This window comes from Lacerta agilis, chromosome 6 (assembly GCF_009819535.1).
Source record: "Lacerta agilis isolate rLacAgi1 chromosome 6, rLacAgi1.pri, whole genome shotgun sequence".
NCBI lineage: Eukaryota > Metazoa > Chordata > Lepidosauria > Squamata > Lacertidae > Lacerta > Lacerta agilis.
The window spans coordinates 43,689,142-43,710,179 of record NC_046317.1 but is presented as its reverse complement, the minus strand read 5'-3'; the positions used below and the strand labels follow the sequence as shown (position 1 = coordinate 43,710,179).

At 42.5% G+C, this 21,038-nt stretch overlaps 1 long non-coding RNA gene across 1 annotated transcript; it reads right to left on the bottom strand.

The window, feature by feature from the left end:
• Positions 1-1,531: 1,531 nt before the first annotated feature.
• On the bottom strand, positions 1,532-20,802 carry LOC117048436. Its single transcript, XR_004426843.1, has 3 exons — positions 20,548-20,802; positions 1,824-1,825; positions 1,532-1,544 (listed from the first exon to the last, which is right to left on the bottom strand). It is a non-coding gene; the product is annotated as an uncharacterized LOC117048436 (long non-coding RNA).
• Between the last annotated feature and the right edge of the window lie 236 nt (positions 20,803-21,038).

The following is a 21,038-nucleotide window of genomic DNA, read 5'->3' as shown; positions in this document are numbered from 1 at the left end:
GGGGGTGTAAGGTACCCCTTGCATTGTAATAATACTGAGGACTTTATTTGCTTGGGATTGCTGCTGGGGCAGAAATGATCTCCGCTGAGGCAGGTGGGTCAGATCCTGCCAGTCATCGCACCTGAATTATACCCATCTGCATTGCTGTGCAGATGCCAACGAGTTTCACCTACTTGAAGGTACCATATTGACATGAGGACCTGGGGAAACTCCTTGTCTGATAAACATGGAATGCGATGCTATCTTATAGTGAATACAAATATTTTAAAAATTGTTCTTGGAAATGCACTGGAATGCTGGTGGTGAAGTGTTGGACTTGGACCAAAGAGGCCCAGGTTCAATTAAAAATAACTTCAATTGGTCTGAAGTCCTGTGGTAGCATTTGCTGCTTCGCACTGTGGTGTGGGACTTGAGCTTCAGATGAAACCTGAAAAGGTGCCTTCCAGGTGATTGTAAAAGTGTTGCCCCAAAGTGCTTCTGCTCTGGCATGACCATTTTGTGCTTGTCAGGCACCTTCCTGGAAGGTGCTTTGGGCGATCATAAAAGGGTTGCATCAAAGCACCTTCAAGATGCTGTGTCTGCTGCCGTGGGAAGTGGCAGGAGGCAAAGGTAAAGTACAGGGGGTGAAAGAGGTGCCGGTAAGGCGTACCGGCACATACGGCCTCAAAAAAAAGGTGCCACCATCCAACCGTCTTAGGGACTCCACTCAGAATTTGTGTGGGGTTTACTCCTTAGACTTTTCTTCTCCCAAAGATATCCTGCAAGGCAGCGGAGGCTTAGGATAAGAGTTTTCCTTCTCCTAGATGGACTACCTTCTCAGGTTGACGAGCCTATTTTCCCCTTACTTCCCTCTATATAGCACATGCAGAAACTGCCTTCTTCACTGTTTTACCTGCTATTGGTCTCACCTGCTCAATCTGCCAGAGCCTGTCTCCGCATGCAGGGGAAGTCCCTAACTCACTGAGGGTTGAAACCCATCAGCTACCCTCCCTTGGTTTAGCCAGCCAGTAAAAGCTGCTCCTGGAGTGTGACCACTGTCGCGTGCTGACAGCTTCTAGGAGCTTTGAACCTCCTATACAATGACCAGGAGGTATTTGCAGCACTGATTTAGCAGGTGGGAGTAATGCTTTGAGGTACCTATCTGTGGAAAAGAAATCTCACAGAGAACTTGTGTTTGTGGAATCATGTGGATATAATTACCGCTGCTGTTGTTCGCTTCTACGTTGTGTAGTTACTGCTTGGGCAAGATGTCAATGTCAATAAGATTGCATCATGCCTTCCTCATCAGCTGGATGCAATAATCATTTATTGCAGAATGTTGTTAGCCTAGGTTTCCTGTTACCACCAGACTATTATGACCTTCAGTCATGCACGATTTTTTTTTTAAAGTTACAAATTTATTAAAGGCAACATTGTCAATATTTTGGGCTGATCTGTTTTGCTCAGTAAAGATTAGGATCTCTTCCCCCATTGTCACAGAGCCAGTTGATGAATACACCACCCAGTTCAAAGCTGGAATTAACTCTTCATTAGTGAAACATGATCTTCACAGACTGGACAGAGTTTCAGGCCTAATGAGCACAGGAGCTCATGTCCTGTAGATATTACTCCATGAAACCAGTTGCTGAGATTGAAAGTCCCCACCTCCCCAAAGCCATCTATGTCTATGCCTCCTCTTTCCCAGGGCTTCTTCGAAGCAATCACCCCGCAAAAAAAGAATAAGGAGAACTGTAGTTGATCCCTGACATTTGTTGTTGTTGTTGTTCAGTCGTTCAGTCGTGTCCGACTCTTCGTGACCCCATGGACCAGAGCACGCCAGGCACGCCTATCCTTCACTGCCTCCCGCAGTTTGGCCAAACTCATGTTAGTAGCTTCAAGAACACTGTCCAACCATCTCATCCTCTGTCGTCCCCTTCTCCTTGGATCCCTGACATAGCTACCCTTAACAAGCAGCAGTTCTCAGGAGTCTTTGCAAGATGGGGGATGTGCTTTAAATATATGGTGTGTATACAGCCAGACACACGACAGGAGGCACACACAACTCTGTCTTCCACTATCTCACTGCCACCTGAGGCAGCTTCCTCATCTACCTAATGGAAGGGCCAACCCTGAATGTTACCATGAGCCTGGCAATGCGCAGAGAAAACACCCACTTATCCCAGCTATGTTCACATGAATATCTGCTGCTGTTCCTGTGTACCATCTAGTCCACACTGATGTGCAATTGCTTTGAAAAAATTAAGCAGTGTTTACAGATGCAAATGAACTTGAAGTTTCTTCCATTCCAGAGAAGCCAGTTTTGCATATGCAACAGAGGTTGTGAAATAAAGGTGGTGAGTAACTTGCTGCTGTAGATATAAGGAAGAAAGGAGAGTGGGGAAAATGCCATCCCAGATAATAAATTTGTCCCATACAAATGAATCTAGAAGAAAATGTCCCTAATCCTCTGACAAACTAGAAGTGACAATTAGGTTTGTCCACCCTTCGTTTACTATTATGATAAGCAAGTATCATATTTCTGGCCAACACTTCCTTCTCCAAAGAACTCAGGGTGATACATGGTGGGGCAATGTTTGCCTCTTTATCCTGGCTGCAATCTTGCAAGGCAAATGAGTCTATCACATAGCAACCAGTCCAAGGTTATCCAAAGAGCTTTATGCTTGACAGAGTTTTGTTGCTCCACGTCATATCGTTGCCATGTGGGGTGATGGGTAGGGTGGTGTTGCAGCCAAATGACAGGTCATAAATTGAATGGGTTGACAAGGCAGACCCCACCTCGTATGGGTCTGAACTCTTTCTGTGTGGTGGAGATTCAATACTATCACAAACAGGCAGAGTAATGTTCCCTATTGTTATCCAATGACAACTTTACCTGATTGTCTCCAAAAGACAGCAGGGGAGCTGACACCGTAAAGCAATATCTGAGACATGTAATTGCATGTTACAGACGTGCCCCCTCCTAAAACCTTTTGAGCTTCTTGTGTTCTATTTTTGTACTATTTTGTTAATGCAGGATGAATGGTGGAAGAGTGACCAAACATACATGCTAGCCATGGACCTGGATGGATTGAATTGGCACAGTGGATTTTTATCACACTATATGTAATAATTGTATTAATGATAATGGGGTGTCTGCGCTGTCAACAACTGTATTTTGAGAACAGCCACTGTTAAATATGTAATTATCACTCTGTACTTTTCTGAATGTTGTTTTCTTCTGACTTCTCTTTTTACAGTCTCTCTCTCTCTCCCCCCCGCCCCCACCTGTATATGTGTATCTGCATCTCAGAATTCCATTTCATGCATCTGATGAAGTAGACAGTAGTTCATGAAAGTTTGTCAGAGTAGATGTTTAACTTGCCACAATACACTTCCTTGCTGTTGTTGCAGCAGTCTAACTTGGAAAATGTTTGTCAATGTAGCTTTTATACTTGCATTATAACTCAGATTAAGTACAACCCCATTTACATTTATTGTGGGAAAATGTCTTGAAGGTCTTTGCTAATTTAAAAACTGGAATATTAAGCCTTGTGATATGTCCAAATCAGAGCTGTCAACCTTCCTTTTTTTGGCATTGGGAAACGGGACTCCAAATAGACAGCCTACAGGGCACTGCTGAATATAATGGCAGCTATCTACAGCAGCCTTCCCCTGAGTGTTTTGAACTACGACTCACATTAGCCGCAGCTAGCATGGATAATGGTCAGGGATGATGGGAGTTGTAGTCCAAAAAATCTGGAGGATGCTATGTGGGGAAAGGCTGCTTTATGAAAAGCAAGTCGTACCCAAGTTTTCTTAAAACCAACGGGGCAAGCAATTTGTGACTAGCAAGTCCAATTGATTTCATAGACCTGGCTAATTTCCCCCAGATTGAGGTTCTGAGGACAGCAGCCGAGAAATGTGCCATATCACAGTAGCAACCATGGAGAGGTTAGAGCTCAGCTAACTCTAGTGTGGCACTGCTCTTGGAGTTATTCATTGACTCTGCTGCAGTGAAACCAGCAGAATATCGGCTGTGTCCTCAGCATAGCTGGTGATTTGTTCTTTTGCTGCCCTGCGCTGGCCACATTTGCAAAGCCATGCAAATGGTGCTGTGTTGACAAGGAAATGCTGGTGTCTGTCTGCTTTGCTAGTGTCCACCGAGGATCAGTGGGGAGCTCATTTTTTAAAGATCTCTGGGCAAAACATCACATTGCACGCATGAGAGAAAGAAGGGACAGGATGTGATTGCAGATAAATAACCCTGCACTTGACTTGCAAAAACATATTTATTAACCTCTCAGGCATTGCCCTGTTATGGCTTCCTCCCTGCAATGCATTGGCTTTGAGACAATCAGGTAAGGATAATGAAAAGCCTGCAAAAGCATGAGCATGAGGCCTCTCTATAATGACAAAAATAGGGAACAAATCCACTTTTCAATTGATTGGTTGTGGGTGATGCTCCTGCTGCTTGGCAGGGGAGAAATGTTGACCATGTATGCTTCATTAGACAATGTTCCAAGCTGATTTCATGCCACCTCTTGTGATGAATCACCACTCCTTTCCTCTGTTTTCCCTGTGTCACATTTCAGATTGATGCAGATTTCTGTCATTTCCTGATCTCTAGCTTCAGGTTATAACCCCCTGTCCCAAAGAAAGAGACATGTTAGGGCCAATACAGAAAATATGTGATGCATATACCTGTAATTTTGCTCCTGTGGAATAAACAGCAGTTTTGAAGGGGCAATAAATAGCCTGGTGATCAGTCACAGATCAGTCGCAAGCCATGTAGTTGACTTACATGGTAGATTTTGTACCTTCTTAGATTGCCTCAAGATTTCAAAGGAAGGCTGCCACGGGAAATCTCCATACTGGCAGGCTCCTTTTCTATAAGCCTGTGTGGCCCTATTCCAATTCAACTCCTGCAGTGTTCTTTCTACCTTGTTCTCAACCCCACCCACAGAAAACAGGTTTCCAAGGGCACAGCAGTTATTAAAAACATCTTATTTCCAGGAGTGCTGAAGGTTGCTCGCTCGCTCGGCAATCACCTTGAACTGAAGCAGGGTTTTGTTTGCCTTCTTGGGGCAAACACACAGAGCGCCTTGAACCCTGATTCTTCTGCTTCCTTCTCCTTCTCCTTCCCCTCCTTTAAAGCAGTCTTTTCCCACCTGGTAGCCTCTTCCGGTTGTGCTGGTTGGAGCTGAAGGGAGCTATAGTCCAAAACAACTGAAGGCTGATAGGAAACATTTTTTACTCTCCCCTTCTGCTGGTGAAGGGGGGAAAAAGACTCCCAGGTGGGTTAACAAATAAGATCAGGAGGGCACAACTCAAATCCCTGTATATTGATTTGTAGAGGGCCACACAATGTTAATACGTTAACCATGGGGAAAGCTTTTTGTTACAACTTTTAACAGTTTTTTTTTCTTTCTAACCCAAAGATTAGGAACCTTTGGCTTCAGATGTTACTGGACTAGAACTCCCATTGTCCTTTATCACTGACCATGCTGGCAGGGGCTGATGGGAAATGTAGTCCAACATCTGGAGGACCACAGGTTCCCCATCCCTGTTCTAACCCATTGTCTGTTATCTACCCATTTCTCTCTCTCTCTCTCTCTCTCTCTCTCTCGCTCTCTCTCTCTCTCTCTCTCTCTCTCTCTCTCTCTCTCCCCCCATGGCATGCTCTCTTTTCACCAGGCAAGGGGTATGTCCACATTACTGCCTTACAGTGCAGTGAAATCCCCACCCCATGAAGTTTCCCTGCTATTTCACAGCTCTTTCCCACTGAGCAGTTACATCAGCACAGCTTCATTAGTGTCATATTCATTTCTGTTTGTGTTTGCACCAGGGGGTCTTGCTGGGACAGGGATGTATTTACCCCACACAAAGTTCTTAACACCTTGGCTAAAGATGACCTGGGAACATCTTTAGGACTCCAACCTGTGTGAAGCTGGGTTGAGAAACAGTGTCTTATAACAAATTAAAGGATACACATGCATTTTTAACAACATCCTGTTTACACAGATCTCATGTTCAACCCAGCACTGGGTTGAACATGAGATTCTGGGCACCTCCTGGTGGGGCAGCAATAAAACTGCTAGCACCTTTTCAAAGCTAAGCAGGGTCTGGTATGGTTTCTAATTGGATGGGAGACTGAGTGTTAAGACTCCTGCTTTGCAGGGGGTTGGACTAGATGACCCTTCTAGCTCTACAGTCCTATGATGATATGTGCATTGATCTATTTCACAGATGTGGAGGGGCTAGATGACCCTCAAGATGTTGTTGTATTCTAGCTCCTATCAGACAGGCAGCCCAACCAATGGTCAAAAATGTCAGGAGTTACCGGTAGTCTTTACTTGGACTTGGTTATTTAAACCCATGTGCAATATCACCACTCAAATATGGAGTCATAGAATCATACGGTTGGAAGGGACCCAACTCTAGTCCAACCTCAGGACACGGGTCCCCCATCCAATTTGAAACCGTACCAGACCGTGCTTAGCTTTTGCAAATATGCTAGCTGCACCACTTAGGAATCTATGCCTATTTTATAGCTTTGTTTTTCATCTTTTAATTTTAGTCTGTTGCTATAATTGTTCTCTCTGTTTTATATGCACTATAAAATGAAATTAAAACTTTACAGAAAGAAAGGAGAGAAATGAAATGCCAGGAGCTAACCCTTGGAGGGCCACAGGTTTCTTGCCCCTGGTTTCCTTTTCCTACATTACTCCAATGCTGTTTCCTACAATGCCGCAATGCTTAGCAAGCAAGGTCAATGCGGTAGTGACTGTAGCAATTAGGATTGCATCGGGGCTGTTCTGACCCCTTGCCTCAGATGGAATGGCACACAGAGGTTAGAGGACACGGCAGCCTTACTCTTTATAATCCTTAAGAACAAAAAAAATCTTGATCAAGAGGAAATCCAAACAGCAGCAACAAATGCTAGGGCAACCTAGAGGTGTCATGAGATGGTATGAGGAAATGAAACTGGATATAGTCTGACTGGACTTTCCACGTATACAGCAGCTTGAACAACATTAAAAGGGTCCCTTTCCAGGACACTTGCAATAGGAAATGAGTGTGACAAAAGGTTTCAGCTGTTACTATAGTTAGCAAACTGGAGTTAGTGTGTCAATGATGTCACTAGAGTTGTGAAACACCCTCAATAATGTGACCCTCACACTTTGCTGTGGGTGAAAGGGAAAGCAATCCGTTGTTGGTGTGGTTGACTTGGGGGTCAGGCGGTGGATTTATTTTTGTATGCACACATTTCCCCTTTCTTTTATTTGGCTTGTGAGCTTGGAGACTAGGAACTCTGAAGGCTACAATGCCACACGTAAGCAGCTTGTTCTTCCTCTTGCTTTGAACAGAGCCAATGGAACAATTTAAAATTATTCTTAGCCACTCTTGCAAGCCTGCGCTCATTCTGAGTTTAGGGCTGCCTGACGACCTTCCTGCAACTGTTGGCTACTCATATATACTCTTCTTTGTGATTTCCCCTTTCTTCCATTTCTTATACATGCATGCATGCCCTTCTTAAATCTTAGCTCATTCATAAGCTCTTTATGGAGCCACACCAGTTTATTTTTAGATGCCTCCCACTTTTCTTTCTTGTTGGAATTGCATACATTCTTTTTGAGGCTACTATTATTAAATCCATTTACAGATGGATGGCCCAGATTTGGGAAGAGAGTGGATTGTCAAAGGGGGTTGGCCACAAATGGAGTACATTCAGGGGTGTAGGAAGTGGGCGGCAGCTAATTTGTCACCCAGGTTCCATCATTGAGGGGGGGGTTGACAAATTATCAAGGAAAAATTACTGCCCTACTCTCCTCCACGAAAATGGCTGTTTACTTGGCCATTTTCCTACGTCGTGAAGGCTGAAATTTCAATTCAGTGGAGCACTTACTGTTCCCAACCCTAACCCTGCGAAAAGCCATCTAATTAGACTTTAATTTGATTTTGTCATGTTTTTAGGAGGTTATTTAATTATTGTTTGATTTTATACCAATGTTATGTATCTGATGATAGCCGCCCTGAGCCCGATTTCGGCCAGGGAGGACGGGATATAAATAAAAGTTTATTATTACTTATTATTATTCCTTTGTAAGAAAATATGAAATAAAGTAAAACCATTTTTGCAGGCAAAACAACAACAACAACAACAACAACGTGTGGGGAGTGACAATAAATTTTCCGCACCGGGTACCACCTGACCTTCCTATGCCTCTGAGTACATTGCTGAGGTGAGATTCGAAGTAAGGACTGGCTTATACTGTTGACTGCTATTGGGAAACCACCATGCAAGGATTTAGATGTTAAACTGCTGTTAACACTACCAGCAATATGGGAACTGAGGACAGGATACTTACTGGCCTCGGAGGAAGGAGCAAATAATACATTTAGAGATGAGCGCAAAAAGTATTCCTTGTCAGTGTCTTTCAGAATACAGAAGGATTTATTTGGTGGATCAATCCATAATCCGTGTTCATTATAGTCTGCTTGAAAAGTCTTTGAGACTTTTCAAAGACTTGATCACCACACCCTGGATGCCATGAGCTTATCACAATTTAACTAGAGCAATAGTGAGTAGCATGTTCCCAGAGAGGGAAGATAAAAAGCCATGCAAATATTTACCGTAAGATAAAACTGCTATTCAGTAGCTCTGCAACACAAAGGAGGTTTAAAACAGCAGCAGGTAATGTGATCATGTGTTAAAACAACTTTACTTGCATGTTCTGCGATGATATACAGTAATACCCTGAGTCAAAAGTCTGGAGTAAGATTTTGTGTGCTCTGTTGACTCACACAAATTTACCTTGGGATAGTCCTTTTCCTGCAAAGTGTACCTGTGAACTCACATGTGTGTCCACCTGTTCCCTATGCAACACCCCCTGAAAGGTTTAGGATCCTTTTGCAGGAGTCAATGCATGAATATGTTTCTGTCCTTAACCTTATGTCCAATAAGAAATTCACATGTCAGGAAATTGCAGAAGATCATACAGCACAGACATATTTTGAGCTTAAAAGTATAAGAATCCCTAACTACCCAAAGCCTGTAGAGTGAGTGCAGCAATGGGCTACAGACTCACACTATTTATTTATTATTATTTATTGAATTCATGTACCATATAAGTAAAGAAAGAGGGGAAGGGTATACCTTGTCCTGAACTAAGTGGAACCTAAGTCAGGGATCAGAGATATGTGCCTTCCATGTGAGAGTTACGCTCTCCCCATTTATATCCTGCACCAGCAAGACTACAGCATCTCTCTTACCAGTTGCTTGGTCCATAGTCCAGCAAAGTGTGAAGCTGGTCCTTGAGAATGTAGGGTGAAAAGTGGGTCTTGCTGAAGCTTCTGAGCTACCCAGTCATTAAATTCTGGAGTTAAAGTACTATTTTGGACCAAGGTAACTTTAAGGAGAGTGGAAAGTTCTTTCTGGATGAAAGTCATAACACCTTTTCGTTCCTTCATAGGACTCTGTATTTCCTCCAAGTTCCTGTATGTTTGCTATTTTGTTTACCTTGCCCAGTTTAAAGTGGGGAGGTCCATGACCCTTGTGAGAAATAACTAGCAGGTTATCTTGTACGTTTCCCAAATCATTACTACTTTTGGAGGGGAACTCTGTTGTCTAGGCGGAACTTAATTCTTTCTTACAGGAGGTGATAAACTTTCCTAGCAACACAAGATTAGTGCGTTGATCTTTACATTAAGTATTAGGAGGTCACTGAGGAGGAGAATGACCACAGAGAATAACAAGTGATGGACGAGAAATTTGATTCAATAAAAGCAAACCTGCTTAATTTGCACTTTCCAAAACAATATGAACAGCTTTGGCTGGGATAGTTTCTGGAGCACACACATCATTGTCAAGGGGACCACATTTTGTTTCACACATATGGAGCTGAATGCCTAATAGAATTAGAGCGTTCCTTATGCAAATATTCTAGCATAAATTTGAATAGTCACTGTGCCATGAAAATGGGTTCACTTTTCCTGTAAACCAAAGAGAACACGTCACAAGATGCTGAAAAAAATGGATTTTATTTTCAAAGCAAATTGCATTAAAGCAAATTGGAAAGCAATCTATTTCTTCAACAGACACATTCTCTTTTGGTTTTTGGTTCATTTTGGGGGCTCTTTTTTGCAATTCTTTTTTCAATTTCCCTTTAAATACATCATTCATTATTCATTTACTTTCTTGTTCACCTTGGTTTTAATGCTTGGTCGACTTGGATTTGTTAGGTAACCTTTGGCGTATCACTTCCTGCCATATCCAATCTGCAAAATGAGAATAATTGTCATGTACTTATTTCTTAAATATCACGTAATTCTCTATTTTACTCAGGATTTGTTATTCATTAGTTTTTTTCTGTTTATTATCTGTGCGATGTCAGACCCTTATGCGGCAAGTGATTTGTTTGTTGTTACAGTTAACACACAGTCTGTTTCAACATGGTTTGACTGAATTTCATTTCATTAAGCTCAGTTAAAAGTTTTCAGAAGTTCTCAGGGGATCTGAATGTAAATGAGGGAACTCACAAATTGCAACCCCCCCCCCACACACAAAATTCCCATTAACTTTCTTCAAAATCCCTGCTGGATTTTATTCGATGATAACAGAATAGAACAAGCCCTTCAGAGTATATTAAGGCTCCATGACGCAGCCATTGACTATATTAGGTTTATCATTAAACCAGAAAAAGTTACTAATTAAAAGGATACGGTTGTGTTTTGCAAGAACAAGAAACACAACAATTAAAAAACAAAACACTGTGAGGCAGCAGGATCAGTTCAGTTTGATGTTAAAACTCATGCTTGCCTACAGTTCCTCACCATTTAGAAAACAATCTCTTTCATGAAGAGGCCGAGAAGAAACAGGCAGGACTATAGAAAAACAACACTGTGGTTCTGATGCCTTGTAGCAGTCTGGGTGGGGAACCTATAGTCTTTCCGATGTCTCTGGACTACAGCTGCCATTATCCCTAATAATTAAAGGAAAGGGCTGAAGCTTATTTGCAGAGCACCTGCTTTGCATTCAGATGGTCCCAAGTTCAGTCTCCAGCATCTCCAGGAAGAGGTGGGAGAAACCCAAGATGGAAATTCTGGAGGGATGCTATCATTCTGTGTAGACCAGTGGTGTGGAACCCTGGGCCCACAGATCCAATCTGGCCCTTCAGACCTTGGTGATTTGCCCACCATTTTGGGCAAACCATGTCCACTTTTTAAACAGGAGAATTGGATGTGTGCTCTTCATTACATTCCCCAGAACTTTGCATCAAAAAGTTTGTGCTTTTTGAATTTGGTTTTACAGAGCTACACTTTCTAGAGTTTCCCGGGAAGAGAGATTCTGTGAGGGGGAATAACTCTCTCTCATGAGTTTGGCCAAACTATGGGAGGCAGTGGAGGATAGGCGTGCCTGGCGTGCTCTGGTCCATGGGGTCACGAAGAGTCGGACACGACTGAACGACTGAACAACAACAGCAACAACTCTCTGAACCCTTCACAAACTACAGTTCACAGGATTCTTCAGGGGAAGCCATGCTTGTTGCTGCTCTAAATGGAGAGTGCAGATAGGTAGTTACACATGTCCATGAAGCAAGTTACAATAGTTCACAAAGGGGCTGACTTTGCTTGCCAAATATCTGCTGCCGTGTGTACTGAAACTGTTCTGCTTATGTATTTACATCCATTTGCTAAATTCTGCCATCCATTCATAGTGGCATTTATTTTATTAGGTTTCTATTCTATTCTATTCTATTCTATTCTATTCTATTCTATTCTATTCTATTCTATTCTATTCTATTCTATTCTATTCTCTCTGTCTCTCTCTCTCTGAGGAGCTTAAGGTGGTCTATGTGGTTCCTTCCCTCTCTGTTTTATCCTCACAACAACCCTGAGAAGCAAGTTAGGTGGAGAGATCACTTGGTTCAAGGTAAGTGAGGGAACTTCATGGCTGAGTGGAGACTTGACCTTGAATCTCTGCAGCCCTAGTCTGATACTCTAACTGCTATGCCACACTGCTGGTGCATCATTCCTGCAAATAAGCAGAGGTATAGTAGAAATGTATTCAAGCCACATTTTAGTCGATAGAATTACCTACAGGTAGTTGGAAGGTTGGGGTGTAATGCTAGAAAACTGAGAGCTTGGCACAAGGCTGCATACCCATGACATGCAGATTATCTTTGGAGACATTATGTAATGAAAAAAAATCAGATCATAACAGGAGTGGGAGCCAAGAATGTAAAGAAATCTTGGATGCACAAGAATGTTTCGTATGATAGGCAGGTTGCTGTAACGATATCGATGGACTTCATGACACAACTCCTGCGGTAGCTACACAGTGTGTCACTAACTTGTCAATCTGTGTTGATGTGTAGAAAGGAAAACCCACAAAGCACATGGTTAACTGAAATCTTACAGTTGCCGGGGTTGAAGAGCAGTTTTCAAACAAGAAGCAGATGATCTAATCCCACACGATGCTGTTGGTGCGGCTGCTGCTGCTGCACTCTTTCTCTGTATCATGTGAGCCTAGCTGTGTTTGGGAAAAGATCTTGCTCTGCGTGGATTAGTCTAAACCAGGAAATGTTGCTTCTTGCATAGAAATTTGCTCCTGACTCTGTGACTTGGCTAGTTGCTGTTTCCACTTCTGTCTTCTTCTGCTACCACATTTCTAAGCGAGATGCAATGGAAATGAGGAACAGTGTTCTTCCCTTCCAGTCTTCAACCACATAATATTGCTGTGTCAGAAATATTACAGAGGGCAAGCTTCACTAGGTGAATGGAAGCTCTATACAAGAGCCAATGAGGCGTAGTTTGGACTAGGGCCTGGGAGACCAGGGTTTAAATCCCCATGAAGCTCACTGAGTGATCTTGGGCCGGCCACTCACTCTTAGGCTTCCTAACCTACCTCACAGGGTTGTTGTGAGGATAAAATGAGGAGAAACTATGCATACTACCTTGAGCTCCTTGGTGGAAAGATGGGATGGAAATGCAACGCAACGCAACGCAATGAATGAATGAATAAATACAGTGTAAAGCTCTTTGAATTCTGCCTTTTGAAAAATAAGATTACAAAAACAGTGAACAATGATCAATGATCAAACAGAGAAGTACATAGCTATATAATGATGTTATTGTGTAAAGGGAACTGTTCCTTATTGCCTTCTAAAGCCCAGGAGTAAAGACAAAATGTCTGGGAGTTATTTACTATAGAGAAGCTAATCCATCACATTAATGTAGTTTGCTGACTTTTTTTAAAAAAAGTAAGGTTGGATTCTATTTATAGATGTTTATAATCTCCTGAAAGGCTCCCCAAAGGTGCAGTGCAATGGGCAAACTGATTACCTCATAGTTCAAAAGTTGCTTCCTATGTTAGGGATCCAGTTGTATAAACTCACAGAGGGCTGGAGCCAACCTTGCTTTTTAAATGAAAGCTCAAAATTTTGGGGTGCTCTGTATTCCCATGGAAGTTTCCAACACTTCTCCATCATCTCTCCTCCACCAACCCCCTAAAATGTAGTGGCACTGGTTCAAACTTCCTTCTTGAAAGCCCAAAGCCCAATCTACACATTATTTCCCAGACGTGATTAAGTTTCTCTATTTGTACTTGGATTAACCATAGATTGGACCTATTTTAGTTGTATTATGGTGTTGTTTCTAGTGTAGTTTTTTCCCTTCATTTACAATGACATAACCTGCTTTGAGCCTGTGATGAATTAACCTATGTATATTTATCATAGATGCAAACCAGCTTGAATTACTTGCGTCAGACCTAGCCAACTTGCAAAACCAATTCACCAGAGTAAAAGTTTGGGTTCCTGCTACAGATAGCAATTTGTCCACCTATGCATCATACGCCACAGGCTCTTGCAGCCTAGTAGAAAATGCCATCCAGTACCAAATCCAGCTGCTGTGCCCTTGAGCTACGTCACCCATCAAAAGCCAATCTTATCCAGGCATCAGTTGTAAGTGCCCTTAGGTGTTTGCTCCTAGTGCCATTAGCTCACAATATATTGATTTTTCTACTCCTTATCACCCTTTTCACCCACAGTTCTTGCTTCTTAATGCCTCTTTGCACTGGTTAATATAATAATGGTAGGAGAGAAAATGTAACAGGAAAAAATGGTGTTGATAGTGTTTGTGGGAAAAAGAACACACCCTTGGACTGAGAAACTGAATGACATATGAAATGAAATGAATTGCCTAAACTAATTAACTACCCAACCAACTCAGTGAAGCCACAGTTAAGTAGATATACTGTATTTTTCCATCTACAAGACGCTCCCTATTTTGTATAAGACGCTCCCTATTTTGGGGGACTCCGATTTAAGAAAATGGGGGGAGACCTATCCATGTATAAGACGCCCCCAAATTTTGCACATTATTTTTTAGGGAGGAAATCTAGTATTGTACATGGAAAAATATGGTACTTTACCTACACAATCCTCTACACCCATGAGTTGACTGCACACTACGGGACAGTTTGAGCATCACAACAAACAATGGCTTATCCTGACAGGAGCAAGGCACAGCGAATCTCAAACACAGAAGGAGGGGAATCAAAGTTTGCTTTCATTTCTGTAGAACTGTGGTTCAGTATTATATCTGAATCCTAAAATGTGGGGCAATTTTGACTACGGTTTGTTGAAATAAGCCAGCTTCGTAACCCATGGTTTTAACTTGGCTAGTTTCAAACTGTAATTAATGATGGTACAGGCAAAAGGACAAGCTTCAGTTAATTATTATTATTTTTAAAAAGGAAACAAGCACTTTTACTCTCATGCTTGTGGTCATGCAGAACTAGGAGAGTGAGGGACGATTTGTCAAATCTGATATTGACATCTGGTACTATTTTCAGCCCCTTCTCTATACTGCATCTATAACGCCAAGAGAAGTTACCATTTTACCATTTAAACACTTGCACTTATAGAAATATATGGAGGGTCACAATAGGCACCTGAATACTTTTGTTAATTCAGCCTTTGTGGGATTGCAGCAGCCCAAGGGACATCCATTACGTGGGGTTTTCTTCAGTAAATCACTGGTATACTTCCTTGGTCTACAGGAATTTTCTGTCACTTTTTGACAAGTTTATTCTGGGCAGTGACCGGAGAACTGTGTCAGTAGAAACTGCAACTCCCTTGTACAATAAGGAAGCTATAGCATGATTCGAGTGAGGGACAAGCAGAAACACAGGAAGTCCATAATAAAATGTTCTAAAAGGAAACACGCAGCCAAATGGGTGTTGGTTTCTATGACCCCTTCAAGAATTTCCTGTAGATTGTTCTAGTTTCTAATTTACATGAACTTTGAGACCATTGTCATAACCCTAAGAGCCCAAAGGCTGCAATCCTATCCGCAATCACCTGGAAATGTCCCATTAAACTAAGCAAGCCTTACTTCTGAGAAGGCACGAATAAGAGACACGCATAAGAATGGGCACCTAGGCAGAATAAACGTTTGTCCTAGGCAAATTTTACCAGTCGCATCTAGTACAAACTGATAAAGGGCAATATGCATGGTCAAGAAAATGCTAAAGCAGGGATCACTAACCCAGTGGCCATGGGCACCATGGTGCCCCAGACTCTGAGCTGTCTTTTTTTTTTTTTTTAAAGTTATCTAGTCTTCTTATATTACACACACACAGATAATGGTATATGAAAAATACAAACCAAAAACACAAACAAGTGAAGCCCCATTCCCACCCTCCCTTCCCTAAGTCCGCTAATGGTGACTTGTCATATAATCAAAATAATATTTTCCTTATAATCGCCTTACATTGTGTCATGCAAGGCACTATGGCTGAGTCGTACCAAGATGTCAGATCAGTGGATAGAAGCAAAGGTATGCTATCCATTGCTGAAAGGGGTAGATAGCCTTCTAAGAGATTTATGTGAAATAAGCCAGTCTAGCTGCTCTTGCCTGTCAGTAGTTTTTTTTGCCAATGATTGAAGTCAGGAGCTGTGATTGATGAGTGAGTTTGGGCACCAGGTAATAGGAATCCCATGGGTCCTAAAGGCTGCACTTCCTTGCTCCCTTTTAATGCACCTGACCATTTAATTCTAATTTTCTTGGCAGAAATTCAACAGGTTAAGTCTCTTCTCAGACGGAAATACTAGGGAGTTGGACTAAATGAGCCTCGGGATCCCTTCGAACTCTGATTCCATGCTTCAGAGCTATTGTACTCTTATCTAATTTTGTCTTATGCCATGCCCCTCATGGCAGCCATGTTGTGGCTGGCACCCCTGGCACTCTCTCAGAATGTAAAATGTACCACCTGATCCAAAATATATGATGATCTCTGCACTAAATTATTCCAAAGTAAATCTCTTTGGAATCAACTTGAGCACAGCTGTGTTTGCTGACCGGATAAATAAATGATGCAAAGGGACCATTTTGCACCATAATATGAACATAGGCAACACACATATCCTAATGGTTGTAGCTGCACTACAACACCCATCACTCCCAGCCAGCATGACCAATGGCCAGGATTTGCAGTCCACAAGACTGATGGGGGGGGGGAAGACTTTTCACATAAACATTTGCTCTACCTACTTCCAGGAACTGCATTGAAGTTTGCCATCAATTCATTTTGCCTTCAGCCAGACTCACAACACATATTCTTGGTGTATTGCAGGCAAGGATAGGAAAGCAGGAAGATCGAAGACCAAACAGCTGATGCCATGATCACATCCCACTGATAAGCCTTTGACCATGATGCAGTATAGTGGTATTTCCTGGTAGTTAAAAAAAAAATCCAGTCTTTTAAAAGCAGGAGTTGCTTCCTTCTCCTGTTTACGCAAATAGATGGTACTTTTTCAAGTTTATCTTTTGGACATTATGCAAGACTGAGTACCTCTAGTGGATCCACACAGTAATTGCCTGATTTTGCATCACAGGGCAAAGTTGGAGGGACCAAAGGTTTTTTCAGTTAGAAATGAGATGGCAAAGATATAGGGCTGCATTTCTTTTATTTTTAGAAGTAAAGAGTGTGTGTGTGATCCTGGGAAGGTTGCCTAGGAGGAAATGCAACCCTCAGGCTAAAAAGGGTCCCCCATGTTCTGCTTTAAAGGATCTCCTTGTTTTAAGCTCATTTATATCTATTAACCATGCATAGTTCCAGGGACTTTATAAATCTTAAGTGTGTTCTTCCTTTGTAGAAGCCACCAGGTGAGACTGTGTGCATGGTGAAATTGGAACAGACGTTTCCTGTTTCAAGGCCAATGTTCTAGATGCTCAACTGTGCCCTCAATACTAAAGGCCTTTTAATGCAGGGCTCTAAAAAGAAGTTAACCATGGTGTGTGTGTAACTGGCCTTTCTCTCCTCTCCAAATATGCTTATGGGCAGCTGCCATTAAATAGAGGTGCACCTGGTCACGTTTCTAAGTATTGCCTTGAGATGATCAGCCAGGAAACCTTATATAACTGGGGGAGCGTTTTATCATTTGTGCCCACTGGTTACGGGTGAAGGCAGCACTTTCACTGAGCAACGATTAAAAACATGCAGGCTTTTCTGCGGTGCAAGATATGACCATCCATGGAAGAAGGGAAAAGAAAGGATAGGCTAGTAGTTCCGCCACCTTTATTTTCGAAAAACAAAAAAAACTAACACACAAAAATGGATTCCAAAAAGCAGTCGGTCACCCTACACACAGCAGCCCTCTGTTCTTGCCCATCGCTGCATGCAAATGAAATCCAAGTCTGTCCAGGGAATAAGGTGCACCCAGCCCAGGAAACTGCCTTGCCCTTTGCATTAAGTTAAAGACAGCTACAGGAAAACAAGAGTGCTGGTGGTGGCAAGGAATAAAGAATGAGATAGAAGAGCAAGTGGAAACCAAATAGTGGCAAGAACGTCTAATTCAGTCCTAGATGGTATCATTTAAGGGGACAGTTACACCAGTTTGAAGCACCTGGCACCAAGCAGCCTAACATATGGTACCAACATCCTCAGGGTGTGACAGCTTTACATTCTGATGTCGTCGTGCATTGGATAGTTTGGGGAACAGCAGAAACAAGAAAAACTGATGGCAACTGATCACATGTTACCTAGGCATCTGTTGGTCTGAAAAATGTTAGCTGCTTCGCAACAGAACCCTCTCCCCTCCAACTTCCCACCACCACCAAAATAACCCTCAAATCCTCCAGAAGCTACAAGATAATAGTAATTTCCATGATAGGTCAGACAAAGCATCAAGCATGCTGTCACGAACAACCAGAAAGATTCTGGCTGAAATAAACTGGAAGAGAAGAACAGTTGATAAACCTTTTAGCTATCCTTTCCCACATAGTTTGCAAAGAGCAAGGTCAGGGGTTATGATCCTTGGACTTGTTTGCAAAGTTTGACGAGAATAAGTCACTGCAATCAAAGGGATTAAATACTGTTTGTATTTAAATGGGAATTTGAAGCTGAATGTGAACACATTTTATTCCAGTTGTTTCACACTTCAGGGCCAGTCCCAAGGAGGTTTATCCATAAGCAGGTCCCTGGCTGCATAGAAGCCAAGAGGTTTTAGAATAAGGAAGCATAGGATTGCAGCTGCTGGGTGCAATCCAGAGAAAGGCATGCTTATCCCATTGAAATCCAATGCCAGCAAGATACACAACATCCATATGGTCATTTAGCTTCCATTTCAGTCAAAAGTCCCATGTCCATGGCACTGGACTATATTTTAAAGATTAAAATGCTTTAGATCAAACATTTCCCATCTCTAAATGGTTGTTTTAGAAGCAGCACTTGTAGTACAGGTAACCTTATGAGACAAACTTTTGGCAAGGGGAAACTTGTTATTTTAAGTCACACACAGTGAAAATTGAATTAAATTTATATCCTTGCTATTTTTCTTCCTGCTCCCACTGGCATATTACCAGGGACAATTACAGTAGTACCTTGTTTTAAGAACTTAATCCATTTCCGAAGTCCATCCTTAAACCAGAGTGTTCTTAAACCAAGGTGTGCTTTCCCACAGCAGCGGAGGGCTCAATTTACAAATGGAACACACTCAACAGGAAGCGGAATATGTTCTGCTTCCAAAGCAAAGTTCACAAACCAAAACACCTACTTCCAGGTTTGCAGCATTCTTAATCCAAGTTGTTCATAAACTAAGCTGTTCTTAAACCAAGGTACCACTGTAGTAGCTTAGAGCAACTGTTCCAGCTACCCTTTGGCATATCTGAACAGGAAATGCAGTAAAAGTGTACTCATTTGCAAGGCTGAACAGGGGAAACCACCACAACTCATCTCTGCTTTTCTTGCCTCCTCACAAAGTTGCAAACTACAATCTTCTTGCAACGATCCTGCTTCTGTGGGATCTTGGGATGTCCTCACCATAAAATATTTTGCAATTGGTCAGGTGGGGCAGGAACTGTGTCTGTTGCCAGTGCCAAGAGCAGAACATCATTCCTTTCAGAAGACACCTCATGAACACTTTTAAGGTAGATGTAGCCCCTTTGAAAGTGTACTCTGAACTTTGATCACGACTACACAGTGACCTGATTTTACACACCTGATAGGTAGGAAATGCCTTTCTGCTGCAAAAAGCAACTAGCTCCTCCCTCTGCCCACAACTAAACACTCACTCCAAACATATAGATGAAGTCTGGAGGGGCCTGTGCTCTGCTCTCCATCAAGGCTTTTGGAGACAAAGCTATTTGTAGATCCAGGCCACCTTTCCCCAACTTGGTGCCCCTCCGGGTGCTTTGAACTCCCATCAGCCACTGTTGTGATGGCTGGAGCCGACTGGAATTGTCGTTCAAAACATCTGGAAGGCACCAGGTTGGAGAAGGCTGGTCTAGGCATTAGGCTTCCTGAGATCTCCACTTGCCATGCCCCTGAAATCCCATGACTGGTTCTGAAGTAAAAAAATAAAATAAAATGGCTTCTGTAAATTAATAAGAAGCACATTAGCTAATTCAGCGTTGCTGTAGTTAGCCATCACTAAAAAAGCCTTCAGGGTTGCTGCTGCTGCTGCTGTGCATTTGCAGAAGCCCCAACTCTTTGCACTAGAGTACCAAGTGTAATAAGGCCTTGGAGATTTGGCGGCTTCAAAACATCCCCTATTCTGGTTACCAAATAAATAAGGGAAAGGCCGTAGTGTGCTTCTGGAGGGCAAAGGTTGCTGACCTCTGCTTGGAAGTTGCTCCTTCCCCTTATTAAGGGTGCTGTGCACCTTAAATAAAACCAAACAAAAAAAACCAAAAACCCAACAACATAAAAAACCATGCTCCATACCATGTTGCCACAAAAATGGCAAAGTACTAGCTGCTTCACAATGAGGATCATTCCATATGTCATCAGTAGTAAGACTCCACAGCAAAACTCGTATGCGTGTTTCTAAAAATGCAAACACATGCTAAAGTTGTGTCCAGGAACCTTCAGGTGCCTGTTTACAGGAACAGATTCCCTTTCTGCATCACAATGCTTGCTAAGGAGAGACAAGGAAGGCATAACAGGAAAAAAAAATCACCCTTTTGCAAAAATGCAGCACAGCTCTAACATTTCACTGTAACGTACCTGCAAAAGCTGTTGGGGGAAATAGCAGCTGTGTCCACATTTACCTCCAGTGAAACACTGGCAATGTGATGGCAAGCGAAGCAGTCAAGGAAAGCAGCAGCCCAAGCGTACCTTTTCATCTCTGGCAGGAACTGCTGCACTCTCAGCTCTGGGTTACGCTCACCTTGCAGCTGCAATATGCTGAGTGTATCTGCATCAAGGCCAACAGGCAGGGCCAAGAGAAGCCCACCTTTCAGAGGTAGACACACCCACCAGTTTCCCCTGAGATGGTATGGACTGAACTGACAAGGTGTCTTGGTTCCCTGCAGTAACGGCATTTAATCAGTGACTGTACCAAAGTCATCCACCCAAAATTCCCTATGGTCTCCCTTCAGTCACTAGACTCTAATGTGGATAGAAGCCAAAGGGTTTCTTTTTGGGAAATGTACAGACCAAGTGAGGTGAAGGTTCAGGAGTTGGCTGAAGATGGTACCTTATTGATGGAGGCCACAGATGCCTTATGGACATCTTAAATGGTGTAATGCCTATCTTTCCCCTTTTCTAGTCC